The sequence below is a fragment of the Pyrus communis genome, chromosome 12 (genome assembly GCF_041283825.1).
Source record: "Pyrus communis isolate YQ-2024b chromosome 12, ASM4128382v1, whole genome shotgun sequence".
NCBI classification, from domain to species: domain Eukaryota; kingdom Viridiplantae; phylum Streptophyta; class Magnoliopsida; order Rosales; family Rosaceae; genus Pyrus; species Pyrus communis.
In genome coordinates, this window is record NC_142576.1 from 17,978,248 (window position 1) to 17,993,272 (window position 15,025).

The 15,025-nt window shown below is 35.9% G+C and overlaps 2 long non-coding RNA genes across 2 annotated transcripts; one reads left to right on the forward strand and one right to left on the reverse strand.

Moving 5' to 3' along the window:
• The first annotated feature begins 631 nt into the window (after positions 1 to 631).
• On the forward strand, positions 632 to 6,081 carry LOC148692423 (uncharacterized). Its single transcript, XR_015954068.1, has 2 exons — positions 632 to 2,340; positions 5,263 to 6,081. It is a non-coding gene; the product is annotated as an uncharacterized LOC148692423 (long non-coding RNA).
• A 7,214-nt stretch (positions 6,082 to 13,295) lies between these two features.
• LOC148692424 (uncharacterized) lies at positions 13,296 to 14,678 on the reverse strand. The gene is made up of 2 exons (XR_015953888.1): positions 14,426 to 14,678; positions 13,296 to 13,674 (listed from the first exon to the last, which is right to left on the reverse strand). It is a non-coding gene; the product is annotated as an uncharacterized LOC148692424 (long non-coding RNA).
• Positions 14,679 to 15,025: the final 347 nt, after the last annotated feature.

Sequence of the window (15,025 nt, forward strand, 5' to 3'; positions counted from 1 at the left end):
ATGGTTGACTCACGCCAACAAAAATAACATAACATAATTCATAGTAATATTCAAAGACACGTATAGTTGCTGCACATCGGAATTTTCTCTACAAGGTGATATTGTATAGTTTTCTCCAATAATAGTATTTTAACCAAGTATATAATAGTATTTTAACCAAGTATTTTGACCAAAAAATAGTTAGCAAGAACGCAACTTAAGATCTAGTCCAATATAACTAACCAAAAATAGTTGGCAAGGACGCAAATTAACCCAAAATTGTTGTCTGCTTCTTGGTTAAGCTTTGTGTTATATCTTTCTACTTCGAAACCTTACTTTTAGTTTTACGTTTTTTAATGCAGAATATTGGTGAAAATAAGAAGTATGTTAAATGTTTACGAGTATTATATTGATGTGCATGCACTGATGGCAATGCCCTCTCCTGATTTTAGCCTTTTGTCTCTTCTTAATTCTCGAAAGAGTATAGTTCTCTCACTCACTTCCTCCTTCTTTCGGTTTATTATATACTCGGTGACAATTCTATTTCTTCATTTACATGAATGATGGATATTTCAAATAGGTTGTGCGGTCTATGTGAGCGAGTCAAAATTACAGCATGGTTTTCAAGTTCCATGTTTATTCATGTCTTCTTGGTTTCAGGTTCTCTCTTTTATCATCTCGACAAATTTCATTATCAAAATTTGAGATATTTTTGGATGTGAATGTTATAAAATGTGTGGCAAACAAACGTTATTTAGCTAATTCCCTCTTTTGTTTGCTCTAATTCTTCGTCAGCAAATGGAGGAGCAGTTTAAGACATTGATTGTTCTATCTCACTACTTGGAGGTATGTATGTCTCCGGTCTTAGAACTTGGTGTTGGAATCTTATTTGGACTCTACAAATCATGATAAGGAATTGTCACATTATAATTATAATCAGTTAGAGTTAATTATTAGGTTAACTCCCTTTAAAGTAGGACCATAAGGCAAACATGTTGAAGTGATGGAAAGCCCCACGTCTATAAGGATTTAGTAGTGCTGTCAGTTACCAACTGCTGTCCATAATAGGTGGAAGGCAGTTTGGATCAGCATCTATATATGGAATGGTCCCTGCTCAAGAGGAAAAGGTTTTCATACAGAAACTAGCCCTATTCTAGTGAGAACACAAGGTCCCCATTGAGTAGAAGATTCTTCCTTATTCACCGTTTTACGGCTTTATCAAACATACAATAGCCAAAGGTGAGAAGTTATTGATTTCTTTCCATCAAATGCATTTGGGTTGAATTGATAACCAAAATCTTGTTCAGATACATGTATGTGGATTGTGATTTAGGGTTCTTGCTAATTGTAAAGTTCCAACATTTGGTATCAGAGCATGTATTAGCTCACCCTAAATTCAATTCTTTTAATTACTATTGTCGTTGATTATATTTTATCCTGGGCACTATAATTCTTCAATTAATGTTTGTTGGTTTTCTTTTGGGTACTGTGATCACGTTTGATACTATGGTGAAAACACCGGAATCAACTTGGGGCTCTCCTTCAAAAACATGAACCATACGAGAACGAGAAAGTGATCGGGATCGTAAAAGAATCCGGTATAGAAACCAAGACCACCCTCGTATCAAAAGGTCGCGTAACGCACCAGGCCACTCAAGCGTCGACGGCGCAAGCCAACTGTCGAAAAAGAGGGGCGGCATGTTGTGATTAATTGGCTCATATAATTGAGTTGGCAACAATTAAAGACCGAAGACCAAATTGATTGGAGTGGTAGGCGTGCAAAGTAAAGGGGTTTCCAGAAGCACGTCGAAAGCGGGAAAGAAGCATCAACGTTAATCACATAAACACATGGAATTATGCATGTGTGACTTTGTGGATTAACAAAAGGAAAAAGTCAGATGGTTGTTTTTGACTAAGTGAAGAAAATGAGGGAAGGCATGCCAAGTGCTTATCCTTTAATTATAAAGGAAACTAAAGCCTTCAATTTGGGAGCCAAGGCACAACACAACAGCAGCATCGGTAAGGGCATCGCGAAGGAGGAAGTACACTCAGCAAAAGCCAAGCAGCAATGGGGTTGGTCTGGAAGATTGCTGTGTTGCCTATGATATCACGAATGGCACAAGCTTGGTGGACTAATGTTCAGGGCTTTAATGGTTTTCTGGTTAAAGCTTTCTTTGGTTTTGATTATAATTGTTTTTTAATTATAATTTTTCACATTAATCCTTTTCTTGGTAAGTCTTATTCAGGAATTGTTGGAGTTTCTGTGGAGTTTTCCTTTCGGGGGAATTTCAAGAAAAGCAGAGAGGACAAAAAGAAAGTAGAGAGAAAAAGGAATCAAACTCCAACAAGAATGATGCCAAGGTTGCAACATGTCTTACTAGACAAATAATCATGCTATTAAACCATTAAACAAATGTTTGTAGAACTTTCACCAAAGTGGGGTTGCATGGAATTGTGGTTCATAATCCACAACGGGTAAATATGTTGGCCGGTTGGTTTTATAAATCATCATAAGGGTTTTTTAATCAATTTTGAGCCAACCATATTCTTATCCAAAGATTAGAGTATTAGTAGAAACTCGAGCTTTGATTAAAAAGGCTACATAATAAGGGTGCATATCAATATGGTATGCATAAATTGCAATTGTGTTTCGTACCTAAAGGTGTTACATTGCTGTGTCAATTGATTATTTATCAACTCTCCGGCTTCATCAGCTTTGCTCTTTGCTCTTTGTTCCAAAAACTTGCAGTTATGTTGAGTTGTAGTCTATTATCTATATATGTGGCTAATCCTAAGTACCATTAAATTGACTTATGACTGTATTGAGTCGTATATATCTTCTTACAGTGCTTGGGTTGGGGATAATCATTATGCAGTTGGCTTTTGGTGTTTTAATGGAAGCTTGGCAAAAAGGTTTAATTAGAAACCGGGCACTAATATTTATCTTTGTGTTTAAAGAATGAAATTGAGATTGTAAATGAATTTTTTGATGTGTCCTATAGTACTGTAGAAAGAATCAACGTTAGTTCTTAGGCTGAAAAATAAAACTTGCATGGAGGGTTGATGTTTTTGTTCTTAACGGATTAATACATCAATGTTAATTGTATAAATATAAAGTCTTCTACGATAATATTTTTTGCACTAACCTCTACTTCTTTGGGAAAAATATATGAGCGAGGTTTCGCAATGGACTTGTGTACATATGTTTTTTCCCAAAGTGAAAAGACTTCAGGAATTGGATTATGTAAATTGTGGTTTTAAAAAAACTCATAACATGTCAATATTCTTTTCCAAAGAGAGGAATGTATGAATGAGTTGAGATGGGTAAAACATTTTAAGAGAATTAAGTTGATTGTTTTCTTGTCCAAAGACTTGAAATCTTGATTGTTTTCTTAATCTTTTACATGACTGTTATACAATAAGGTTACATAATCTATTATCGAATTATGGCTGTTTATGTTTCTTACCCAAAGGTGTAACATAATCATGTATGAATAATGAAAATTAATATAGCGGAGCAGATGAAGAAGGCGAAGTTCATAGTTTTGGGTATGTTTTTTGGACCAATGATTTCGCTGCTTTGGGGATCAATTTTATTGGAAGCATGACATAGAAACTGTATTTGGCATGATACTAGATACTGGCCCCTGAAATATGTTTGCATTCAGTTTTCACTCAATGAGTCATGGTAATAATATGTTTTGACCCTGTGTGCCAAGAGTTTTCAGTAGAACTCCACACTCCTTTTCCATTTGGGCACAAGCTCTTCCAAAACTCAGTGCAGCTCTTGACAATGTGTTACCACTGGTGCAAGTTTGTTTTTTTTTTCAGCACTGTACTTCATGCTATTTTCTGATAATTTAGTACCTATTGAATATGTATTTTATGAGTAATTTTGGTGAATGAGTGTTTTCCCAAGTGGGAGAATAAAAGTAAAAAGTTTTGGGCTACATACTCATTAAATTGTTCCATAGGCATTTTGTTCTAAATGTATGTGGGAGTTGTTCTTGTATTGTCCTAGTCACATTGGAAGTGTATTAAAGTTTTGAATGCATATGTGCTTTGTTTTCCCTGACAACATGATTAAGAATGCACTTGGATGATTACATATTGATCTTTATAATGATTTTGCAGGTAATAAGACCTAAAATTATTGATACATCTCCTGAAATGTGCATAATAACTTTTTGTAACAAGTTCTATAATTGACATTACTTTAGAGACAGTTGCATGAATTGGTTTTGTTCTATGCAATTGTAACTAGCAAGTCATTTATACATGCATATTAAACAATGCATGATGGCAGCAGCTAGTGTTTCGAGTGATTATAAAAGTTGTAGCCAAGGTTGCATTTCGAAAATAGCAAAACCATAAATTATATCTCTATTGGTCTTATTAACTCTTACTGTTGGATTATTTTTGGTATGATTTTGGGTATCCATCATACATGTTGAAACGAATGCCAAGAAATGGATGAGATATCTTGTGGATGACAGATTGTGATATTCTTTCATTGAGATTGTGATTAATTTGCATGCTTAGGAAATTTTATGGTAATATATATGCTTATGTATAAACTTATTGACGTAGTAAAGTTGCTACCAAGCATGGATGTTTCAAATTTTTTTATCAAAAAGTGTTTTCTGCAATCAAGATATGGTGTTGTAGATTAATGGGTTCATTGATTCTATATTGTTTTGTCTTATATCTTGCATATTAATATGTATTGTACGCGCTTATGCCATAAGGTTCCTTCTGGTTTGTTTAAAGGATGCATGCAATAAAGAATACTTGTGGCTAACCAGTTAAAATAATTGGCTAATTCTACTACTATAAGAAAGTCTTTTAGACATCAAGTTGTTGATATGCTAAATTAGTGGGAGTATTGTTCGCACTATGTTATTTCTGTTTAAAACTATTGTGTTTTCAATTGAATTCATAGTTACATGTCATGGTTATTCATTGAATAACTAGTTTAATTGCGTATGAAAGAATTTATGCTTCACTGGAAGTATATTGGCAAACTCATTGGAGTTTGAGATGGGAGTACCGGAATCATTTGATTTAGTATATATGTGGGAGTGAACTTCCAATCTTGTTTGTTTACTTTATAGTTGTTTACTGCCAATAAATGAAACTTGGTGTTTAATTCCATGTATTGTATTGACATGAATTATTGTTTATTGATAAGTTTTGGCTATGGGAATGTTTAGGCATCGTATCACACCCTTGTGGCATTGACTGCTTGTTTAAAAATTTTAAGTGGTTTTAACTCTTTTTCAGTGTGCAAGATAGCTGAGGGTGGCTTGTTAAAACTACAGCAACCTTAAGGTAGTGGTTGATGAAGCGGATGAATAACACCTTCATCAAGGCAGACAGGGCTGTTTTTGTGTAAGTATAATGGAAAAACTCTCGGTTTCACTGACATGTTTTATAGCTTCATGTATGGTTAGTGAAGAAGATAGTGATTCCAAAATGCCTGCACTAACTGTTGTGCAAAGTTTTCTGGAGTTCGACCTTCTAAATTAGCATGGAAGATGTGTGAAGAAATGGTTAATTAACTCATGTGATCACAAAGGAACTGATTCTCCTTGTAATGTTGATGAATAAACATGATTAGTAAAGTCCAAAGTGGGAGAATGTTGGAATCTTATTTGGACTCTACAAATCATGATAAGGAATTGTCACATTATAATTATAATCAGTTAGAGTTAATTATTAGGTTAACTTCGTTTAAAGTAGGACCATAAGGCAAACATGTTGAAGTGATGGAAAGCCCCACGTTTATAAGGATTTAGTAGTGCTGTCAGTTACCAACTGCTGTCCATAATAGGTGGAAGGCAGCTTGGATCAGCATCTATATATGGAATGGTCCCTACTCAAGAGGAAAAGGTTTTCATACAGAAACTAGCCCCATTCTAGTGAGAACATAAGGTCCCCATTGAGTAGAAGATTCTTCCTTATTCACCGTTTCACGACTTTATCAGACATAAAACAGCCAAAGGTGAGAAGTTATTGATTTCTTTCCATCAAATGCATTTGGTTTGAATTGATAACCAAACTCTTGTTCAGATACATGTATGTGAATTGTGATTTAGGGTTCTTGCTAATTGTAAAGTTCCAACACTTGGTACTCAATAGTTATGCATAACTTATAAACCTACTTCTTCCTTTACAGACTCTTCAATTCATGTTATTTCCTTGACTTATCAAAGAGTTCCCAGATCTGTGCTTGCTGAGGTATATTTTTTATTTCGTACATACTCTGCGCAGTGTTTATGACTTTAACGGTTTTAACCCTACCACTAAAGGGAATCAAGGTATAATTCCCCTGTGAAATAAAAAACAATTTCTCATGTGGATATTGTTGGGTCATTTTCTCCCCTGCATTGTCTTTATTAGAGAAATTTATACAAACATAAAAATAAAAGTGGGAATGATGGAACGAGTTTTGTGCACCACTGTGTGAGGAGGAAGATGCACAAACTTGTTTATCTGTAAAAGAACAAATAACCGTAAGCAACCAAAGACCAGGAAAGTTGTGTGCCGGTCAAAGGCTCTCTGACGGTCAAGTTAGTTAGCAATATTATGAGACTCAAGAAGTTTGCTAGAGAATAAGTGTGTGATAATTGGGTTACCAGAGATGAACCCTAGAATGATGTATTTATACTAGTCGAGATATGGATCTTTTAGGATTTGGATCCGCATAAACCGAGAGAATCTTAGAGGATATCTTGGAATAGATATTGGCATATTGCATCCTCTTAGGAGTATGATATATTACTTATGGTGTATGCCAATCCTTAGATTGTAAGGACTCTGAAAATATAGGGAACCTTTGATTCCTTGTTGAATTGGGTTTACGTGTCTTGATGAAAAGCATTGTCAATTCAACGAAGTAGTTAGACTTTGCCCATTGCTCCAAAAGAAGATGATGGTGGCATCGCTAGTCCATTTTGGCAGCTCTATCGCGGAAGCTATTGAGTGATTGACTATGTATCTGAAATGACTTGTTCCTCTTGAGGATGGATAGTTGTCCACAGACCATGCATTTCAGAGTAAATTGGAATAGGTACCTTTTCAAATCTCTTAACACGTGACAATGAGACCTCGTGACCCGTGAAATTTTGACGTTCCAGATTCAACATGTGGCCTTGAAAGTTGTGGTGGAAAGACTTCAACAGTGAGGGACGTGTCAAGCCACGAACCCGGGGTCGATGGAGAAATTTGAACCTGTGGTGCACAAGCTAAAAATTAAAAATGATGGGATGAGATTGGACTAGTTCATCTTATAAAAATTTCTATTCCAATCTCATCCCATCTATCCTTTTGATTGTCTAGTTCGTAAACCTGCACAACAATAGAGGGGCACGCTTCAATCGCTCAATAAGGACATAACTTTATAACGGTAAATTGACAATGTTAAATAAGTGTCATGTAATCATAGATTTTGGTCACGAGAAATTAGAAACAATCGTTCCATGATGATGCATGAATGTTCCCTCATTTTCACCTCTATTCTCGTGAAATCATACTCCAAAACACACAAAAGCCTCACATGTCCCATACCGTTCTTTGTCCTCAAGTGTCTTGTTGTATGAATTACCACCCATAACACATCTGCTCACTTCCCATTGATCTTGCAAATCACAATGTCCATCTCTTGGTCACCAAGTCGTCCTTTAAATAAAGATCATATTTGTTGCTGGTTAATTATGCTTACCGGAAATGAAGTTTTAACGAAACACTTTCGGTACTGTTCACTTTTAACTAAAAATCACATTTTGTATTTCCCTGGTACTATTCACTACACCTTTATTTGTCATTTTTCATTAAAACTAAAATTTTTTTTGAACTTTTCGTTAGTTTTCCTTACTGGAAACCCTGGTCCCTAAGAGAGTTGGATCGAATCTTTCCAATACATCAAACCATTCTAATTCACCATGACACGAACCCATGTAACCCACCTAACTTATGCCTCTCATTAATGCGATGCATGATATGAATTTCCATCTCAAATATGCAAGCCATAATCAGACCAATATAAACATCCAACTTCAGCAATAATACAAATAACATCCACCACATTTGTCAATCAATGAGATCAACAATTACATAGCACTTCACAAAATTTAATAAAATCAATTTCCGTAAAGGTGTGCCATATTTTCCCAACCTAGATTTCAAAGCATTGGTCTAAGATATTAACACAAGAAACCACCACTTTGATAGGTTCCTATTCATAAGTATAAGCAGATCTCCTCATAAGTATAAGCAAATCACTACATGCAAGACATGAACTTTAACTAATCAATACACATCAGCCAATAGTCTGTATAATAATACCATTGCCCGATTGGCCAATAATCTGAGTGATGAAAACCTTGAAAGCTCCTCTTGAAAATAAGTATATATCAATTATAGCCCCTTTCAACTCTAAATAGATGCAGAAACAAAATATAGTAGACATAGGTATATAGTTTGAAAACTTGCTTGGTACAGTTCAAGAATATATAGACATATATTAAAATAGCTTGAAAATGTGAAAGCTCGGTTTTGGTTCCAGTATATATGCATGATTACATATATTACAAAGGGACCAATTCCATTTTTTAAAACAAATTGTTTGATATGTATTATGTACTTAGTAATAAGAAAATGTTCCATCCCTTCAAATAAAACCTAATATATTTACAAAGCAGTAAAGCTAACGATAGCAAACTCATAGAATGGGATTTGTGAAACATTTTATAATTATTATTTACAAGAGCCATCACAAATAAAACAAAACTCAAGTAAATGGTGGCCAGGGTATATGTGTGTGTGTGTGTGTGTGTGTATATATATATATATATTATTTGAATACAAATACAAGAGTTATCACAAATCAAACAAATCTTTCTATTCGGTTGAATATCAGAAGAAGAAATAAAATGGTGGCTAGGGTATATTGGCATCCTATCCCTGACTTGCACTGCTTAAAACTATAGATAATTATTAATAAAATAATATAAAACATAAAGAAATTTATTCCAAACTTTTTGGCTATTACCAATAAATAATATTGAATATAAATAGTGTTCTAGGCCTATTTAATTGGAGAGTTATAGAGAGGGGTGCGGCAAAGTGTAGAGAGAACTGGGTGAATTCTGAAGCTATCCAAAAGAGATGGCAAAATCCCATAAGGATTTACTTAATCACATTCCTACTTAAATTACGACTACAACACTCCCCCTTAAGTGTGTAAATACTCAAGTAAATGGCGTATCAGGTCTTCAACGATGAAGTCAGACGATGAAGTAGTTGGCCGAATGAGTGAGTATGAAACCAACGGATAGATGAAAAAAAAGGTAAAGATAACAAAACCTCACTACGGTAAAACCCAATATAGGAGAAAAGCCCATAGCCTAAGGAAATACATGAGAAGTTTGCATTAAGTCAAACCATACGTCTTTCAGCCGTAAGTAGAAAAGCTCACATGGTTATGACCAGCCCAGAATGGGTACCTCATTAAAACCTAGTTAAGTAGCAAAAACCCCAATGAGAAAAATGCTCATAATCGTGAAAAAGAATACATTAAGATCAAGTAGGTATACTTTTGGATGCTCCCCCTAAGTTTGATAAAACTTCCCAATGAGAACTACAAGCATTGCAAAAGAGATAGTTATGCATACCAATTCCTCAGATAGGCTTTTGAAAGATAGACTTTGGCAGTGACATCGTGAAGAGGTTGGCAAGGTTGTCCAGGAGCAGATTGCTTTACTTCAATCTCCTGATGCTTTTATTATGTGATGTAGACGCAATATGCTTAGCATTGATTGACTTCGTTGATTTATCATGTCTTGGTCTAGTCAATACATGCAGCATAGTCTTCATGAATCGTCTTTGGGACTCAACAAAGGATGAAAAACAAGAGGTACTTGGAATATACGCAACAAGAGTTCTCAACCATGTCTCACAATGGGTAGTGATGTGCGATGAGCATTTGGAACGATTCGAAGATTTCGCAAGCTCTATATCATGGACTCAAAGATATTGTGGTATCTCTAATAGTAAAGATATAACCATTTGAGACATGCCTTATGTGTGCTTGATAAGTAATGTGTGTCTGCATAACAAATAAGGCAAGCATCATTATGAGGATTAGCAAGGTTGGATCCACTCAGAATGCATAGGGATAAACACAAATCCATAGTACCTTTAGGGTAGCAAAAAAAATGTCTTTAATGTCAATTAAGTGGCTGCATGTAGGTGATGTTGAAATTGAAGGAAAATTTTTGTCCTAACTAAGATCATGTGAGAACATTTGAACACATAAGCAAACTAATAGCACTTTAAAGTAGGCATGCGTTCAAAAACAATTCTAAAAAAAACATGACTTTCAAAGCCTAGTGAATGGTGAACCAAAATACTCTTTGACAAATTAAAGAGAAAAGAGAGTTTGAGTTTCATTACCCTTGAAGCTCCCTTGTTTACACAAGGGATTCATCCAAGTGGAAGGCCTTCAAGTCACCTCCTTTACTCCTTGGATGGTTGCTTCTTTGCTTCACCTTTGCTCCTTAAGGATTTGAGGAGAGGAACTCCATGAACACCAAAAGTTTGGTGTCTCTACGTCTCCACACCAAGGATGAAGTGTGAAGATGAAATAGAGGACTTAAAGGAAGGAAGAGTACTAGCTATTTTTCCTCTAAGTGTGGCCGGCCTCTTTGGAAGAGAAAGAGAGAAAGAGTTTTGCTCTTTTGCCCCAAAAGAAAAACCTAATGTGGTAAAACTATAAAGTTCCTTTTACAGCACCTCACATTTAAGTGGTAAACTTGCAATTATGCCAAGTTCACTAACACTCACCTTATGGCCGGTCACCCTTTAGTTCTTGGGCTAATTGCCCATTTTGTTTTAGTTGTCATACAACTTAAACATAATGGGCCGTGTGGACCAAAACCTTTTTGGGCCATGAGACCTGAAACTAACTTGAAGTCCCAATACAAACCTTTCATATAATTAATTAATCTTGACCATTCTCAATTAAACCATTTAATTGCTTATCTATCTCATTTATATTTCTTCACTTTCATCCTTACTCGGTGTACGATCCATTAGGTTTCAATTAGCGAGGCAGTGGGTCATTGTTACTTGTAACGATCAATTGTAAATTGATATTACGTTTCAATTCTCCCTTTGATGAAGATTAGTGTTTGCTAATCTTCAAGGCTTCAACAAACCACTAGTAACACCTAGCAGTATGTCATGGCTACCCAAGCTAAGTAGAAGTGGTTGGATAACCTATCTATTTACAATTACAATACAATAAGGTCTTTCTCTAATATAATACTCTTAATCACATTGTTTGAGTGATTGTTTGCTTCATGTCTACTATCCAATGTGATACTTCTCTATATGATTCAATTGAATATGATTTGAAACAAACTTCCTAAATCATATTCTAAATCATATTCATATGCTTTGGCCAAAGACTCTCGAATCTATCTCAGAGCATTCTCCCTTCATTATGGAAGGTTAGAGATTCCTTGTTGTGCATTCATATGCCTACATGACTAGATAGCTTGACCCAACAATGTCATGGACACTCTTGATGGAATGCCTTTGACATGATCAAGGATCAAGGACCTAACCATTAGACATCTATGATGCCTCAGGTTAAAGAACTACTTTGCATATTGCAACTTACGAGTTCTTACATGACATGTATGTTCGAACTCTCTTTTGATAGTAGTTCAGTGTACTCGATTACCTTTTTGAGCACCTATGTGTTTGTCTCAGTGTCCAACTTTAAATGACTTGAGACTAGTCATACTCACGCTTGAGTTAACATAACACATACTAACCTTAGCGGACTGTCAATGCCCAATTAGCAATCCTATGGCTAGGAACGTTTTAGGAATGAACATGAAAGAAAGGTCTTGTTAATCTAACTTACTTAGATCACTTCTCTCTTAGATTAAATACATTCCTTGGATTCCCTAATTGCTTAAACACATAATATAATAAATAGTGATTAACAATAAGCTTTGCCCTTCATTAAACATATAATAGGTCCAACGAGTGGCTTTGTGGGCATACTTCAAATGAGTGGCTTTGTGGGCATACTTCCAACATAAATGTCCCACATCGACCGTATCAACGAGGAAAGAAGAGTTTAAATATCGTAACCCACTCCAACTAACACCGAGACCTTTTATGATAAAACCCCACACCTGACAGATTGTGCAGGTGGTAATTACCAAGTTGGGGACAATATCGGTGTTGTTGAAGTGGGTCGTATGGCCCGTCTCTCTGATAATTCAACATGGTATCAGATCCAGAGAGCGGGCATATACTGTACTATACTGCCACGTGATGGATGGGTCCTCTTGGTCCCGTGCAATGATGGTGGGTCCTCTAGCCCCGCGTGTAGGGTGAGTCCCCTTGGCTCCACGTGGTTGTCGATGTGTGGATCTCCCAAGTATGACCCATTAATTGGGTCCTACATGAGGGGCGTGTTGAAATGTCTTACATCAACCATATCAATGAGAAAAGAAGAGTTTAAATATCCTAACCCCACTCCAACTAACACCAAGGCCTTTTGTGATAAAACCCCACACCTGACGGATTGTGCAGGTGGTAATTACCAAGTTGGGGATAATATTGGTGTTGTTGGAAGTGGGCCGTATAGCCAGTTTCTTTGATAATTCAACAGGCACTGTTGTATCTTTACCAATAGATCAACAGTGAAGGAAATGTCATGCCTAATGCAATGAGCTAAGTACAACAAAGTGCAAAGTTGAACTCAAATATACTTCGAGTTCCATAACGTCTTCAAAGGTCTCATTTGCATCTAACGTATGGAAGATCATAGGTATACTTAAAGGTAACACCTTCTGGGTGCAGTCCATGATGCAGTTTAACTAGTGGACTAAAGTACTGTCAGAACAATGCTTGAACTTCAAGCCAAGACATAAATGGGTTTCCCAAGTTGTTCTCCACTTTTATTAGATTTCTAGTGCCGTGAAAGATGTCACTTGCTCTAGCCAAAATGTACCCTCTACTATCCTTTCAACAATGTTTTTAGACAAGTAGGTATTCTGTGATGCAAAAATATTGAGAGTATCGACAATAATTAAGTATTGAACTTACTATCTACAAAACTTGAGCCCGCAATTGAACTTGCGATCTACACCAACTAGCTATATTCACTCCAAATCTATAAAAATCAATCAATGTAACCTTGCAAATGGATGCTTTTTGTTGGTGCATCAGCGACAATAAAAGAAATTTAATGTAAATTTTATACAATATTCTTAGGAAAAAAAACAACAAAATTGAGGAACGTTATATTAGATTACATGTTTCCTTACATAATTCATACAATGTATAGTTGACAGAGAATTACCAAACCTACATCAAATTAACCGAAAAGTAGTGTATGTCCATATGGCCACCATGCAAGTTCCTTCATTCCAAAATAACAACACTAAGAACAACAGAAGCAACGGAAGGGAGCTGCAAAATTTTTCCATTGCTTCTGTATCTCCCAGGCTTCGAAGTTCATTTCTCTCTCGATTTCTTGTTTAGCACAAATATCGCCCCGGCCACAGCCACAACCATAGCCGAGATTATAATGCTTTTCTTGAGCATCTGCGCTGCATCTTTCTTCTCCTTCTCCTTCTGCTGCTTCCTCTCTTCAGCTTCCACTTTTTCCTTGAAAATAAAAAGTGCAACGTTATTCACAAGACTACACTGGTACATAGATGAGAGGCACAAAAGAAAACAAGGTTTCCGAATTTTTTGATGAGATTTCGTTGCTAGAAGTGTTTGTGTTAGCTTGAAATATGTTGTTAACAGGTCCTGAGGTTCACTAACAAATGAATTGACATGTAAGAGTCAATGGTTACCTAACATGGTATTAGAGCTTTGGTTACAAATGATCGTGGGTTTAAACCTTCAACCCCATCGCTTACTAATCACTTTTCGATAAAACGACTTTCACATTCCTACTTTGTAAACTTGCATTTCATGTTTTGTTTATTTATTTATATTTTTTAACAAAAAAAATAAAACGAAAAACTAAACTAAATACATTCAATAACTACATGCATCTAACCAAGTACAATCAGAGGACTTCCGATGCCCAAAATTGGCTACATCATCAGCAAAGTGTAACTTTGTATTCAATTATAAAGAGCATCACAGTAAGGTGAGGAATGCAAGCCTACAAAATATGATTGCGGAAACCATTATGTGCTCAATATGATTGTATATGCACAAATAGAGCTGGTTACAAACTTTTAATAAAAATAAAACTAAGAAGACAAAAATATCAAACATAAACCACGTTTGTGCACCCTCTATTATGTCATCGTATTCTCGAGTTTTATTTTTGATTAAAAGTATGGGGCTATACGAGTATTTGGGAAAACAAATATTCAAACGTTAAGAAAAAAAATATCACCTTAATTTCCATGGAGGTAGTTACTAGAGATGATCCACTGTCTTCCTCAAAGTTCTTGTTTTTGCCTGGATTCCATTCTGTATCTACACTAGCTGCTGGAAATGTCGAATCCGCCATTTTCTGTCCAAAAGAGAAATAGTTTGTTCTTCCTCTCAAGTTATTGATTTCTTTCTTTGTTTCTATGGCAGTGGAAAGGGGAGGAGAGAAAAGGTGAGGCAGCGACACGTGTCAGTACCTTTTTTCTTGAAGACCACGCTTGAGTTCTTTAGGTTGATCTGTAACGGTTTGTCATGTTTTTCTGGGTCTTTTAGGTTAACCAGCCTACTTTCTTGTTTTATCCTAAATTGTCCGACAAAACCTCCGTGACTCGTTCTAGGCCTATCCGTATTTAGAGGGTGAAAGGACTAAGATTCTTGGTATGAGAGTACGTACATCACCTGTCCGTCCAAGACACACACAAGTAGATTCGGGCATTCGGATTCTCACAGCTTGAATGCAAAGAGAGTAGATTCTAGAATTTCCAAAGAGAAAATACGTATGTCACCTGTCCGTCCAAGACACCGGGAATCACGAGGCGCATGAACGAAATCTAACTATTGA